The sequence below is a fragment of the Dunckerocampus dactyliophorus genome, unplaced genomic scaffold (genome assembly GCF_027744805.1).
Source record: "Dunckerocampus dactyliophorus isolate RoL2022-P2 unplaced genomic scaffold, RoL_Ddac_1.1 HiC_scaffold_112, whole genome shotgun sequence".
In the NCBI taxonomy this organism is placed as follows: domain Eukaryota; kingdom Metazoa; phylum Chordata; class Actinopteri; order Syngnathiformes; family Syngnathidae; genus Dunckerocampus; species Dunckerocampus dactyliophorus.
In genome coordinates this window covers 1-2500 of record NW_026559811.1, presented here as the reverse complement: position 1 = coordinate 2500, position 2500 = coordinate 1, and positions in this window count along the sequence as shown.

The following is a 2500-nucleotide window of genomic DNA, read 5'->3' as shown; positions in this document are numbered from 1 at the left end:
GCCGAACCGGCGCGGCGCCGATGGAGGACAACTGGGTCAGACGGGTCGTCTCGATCTCGCTACCGATAGGTCGGGCAGAGTGCGACACGCGTGTGACGAGGGGACGGCGAACCGCTGCCTCGGCAATCATCGGCTTCACGGGTGCCATGTGCACTTGCCCATTGAGGCCAACCCGCAGGCTGGAGGAGCCGTCCGCCCGAACACCGGCACCACGGCCGGCCGGCGGGGGCCCTCCAAAGGCGGGTCTGGTTTACCGCTAGGTCAGTGGGGGCTCAGGGGGTTGGGGTGCGTGCGAGCGCGGCCGGGTGGGGGGCAATGGCCCCCCGGGTGGCCGCGCCGGAGGTGTCACTCGCCTCCAGTGAGCACTCGGCTCCTCTCTGTCGGACACCCGGAGGTGAAGCGCGGGCCCTGCTACCGCGCCGGAGGTCCCACTGGCCTCCAATGAGCACACTCGGCTCCTCTTTGTCGGACACCCGGAGGTGAGGCGCGGGCCCCTCTTACCCGCGCCGGAGCCTCAGCTTGCCTTCCAGTGAGCTGGGCTCCTTTTTTATTTTCTTTGGAGTGGGCCACCCGGAGGTGGAGAGCGACCCGCAGACGAAGCACGGCCAGGGGCCGCCGGATGCCGCCCATGGCGGGCGCTCCCACTCCTCTGACACCTGCGAAGCAGCAAAGTGCTCCTTTTCGATTCCTTCCGCCACCCGGAGGTGGAGCGCGGACCCAGCCACCGCGCCGGAGCGAGCAGCAGCCTCGCTCCGAGTGTGCGCCCGCAGACGAAGCACGGCCAGAGGCCGCCGGATGCCGCCCATGGCGGGCGCACACACTTTTCTGACACCTACGAAGCACCCAAGTGCTGCTTTTTGGGATTCGCCACCCGGAGGTGGAGCGCGGACAAAGCCACCGCGCCTAGTGTGCACCCGCAGACGAAGCACGGCCAGAGGCCGCCGGATGCCGCCCATGGCGGGCGCACACACTCTTCTGACACCTTCGTAGCACCAAAGTGCTGCTTTTTGGGATTCGCCACCCGGAGGTGGAGCGCGGACAAAGCTACCGCGCCGGAGCGAGCAGGAGCCTCGCTCCGAGTGTGCACCCGCAGACGAAGCACGGCCAGAGGCCGCCGGATGCCGCCCATGGCGAGCGCACACACTTTGCGGACACCTCGGATTGGCCACCCGGAGGTGGAGAGCGACCCGCAGACGAAGCACGGCCAGGGGCCGCCGGATGCCGCCCATGGCGGGCGCTCTCGCTCCTCGGACAGCTCCATCGGCGCAGCATGGCGCTCGCGGTCGTCATTACCCGCTGGCGAGGCGCGGCCAGGGCCGCCAGGCGTCGCCTATCGCGTGCGCAAACTCCCAGCAAGCACCAACGTGCTCCTTTGGATGTTGTCATCCGGAGGTGATAGCGCGGCCCGGGCCGCCTGACGCGGCCCATCGCGGGCGCTCCTCGTCGGACACCTGCGTCACACAGCCTGGGTGCCAGCTGTGGAGTGACACTTGGAGAAAAAGAAGCACAAGTCACTCATATAAAAGTTCCCGTTCCCTTTTGTTTGTGTCACGCTTGGAAATGCTTGAGAGGTGACACTTTGTCAAATTTGCAGCTGGTGTCTCATCATCATCATCACCGCTGCTCATCAGCCTTCCTTGGATGCCTGCCATGCACGCGGCCCAACGGGGCACTCAGATGGGGTGGGCAGCCCGGACCGCCTTGCGCGGCCCAACACGGGCGCCCAGGGGGACGCGGAAACCCGTTTTAGAAAATAACCTCCAGGGGTTTTCCAAGAGCGGCACAGCCCCAGCTCACGTCCGTGTTTCAGTGCGTCAAAAGCGGATTCAAAAGTGTGCTTTTCTCGGTACTTCCCCTGGAGGTCAGTGTTTCTAAAAACTGGGTTTCCGAAATCGTGCTGGAGGTGTTTTGGTCAACCAGGAAAAATGGCATTTACGGGAGAGGGTAAAGTATACCCCCCCCCCCCCCTCTCGGCTGATTTACCCTCTCCCGTAAACGCGTTTTTTCCTGGTCGACCAAAACACTCATTGACTCCCATTCATTTGACACTTTGTCATTTTTTCAGCACTTTTTTCGCGCATTGGGTACTCCGCCCATTGACTCCCATTCATTTGACACTTTGTCGTTTTTCCAGACCTTTTTTCACGCATTGGGTACTCCGCCCATTCACTCCCATTCATTTGACACTTTGTCGTTTTTTCAGCACTTTTTTCGCGCATTGGGTACTCCGCCCCATTCACTCCCATTCATTTCACACTTAGAAAAATCATCCGAGCGGCTCTCCACGCATTTTATAGCCGCTTTGGGGCTCCAGCCGCCTCGGCCTTCATTTCTGACTAGGCTCGTGTGGACTTTGTCGTTTTTTCAGCACTTTTTTCGCGCATTGGGTACTCCGCCCCATTCACTCCCATTCATTTCACACTTTGAAAAATCATCCGAGCGGCTCTCCACGCGTTTTATAGCCGCTTTGGGGCTCCAGCCGCCTCGGACTGCATTTCTG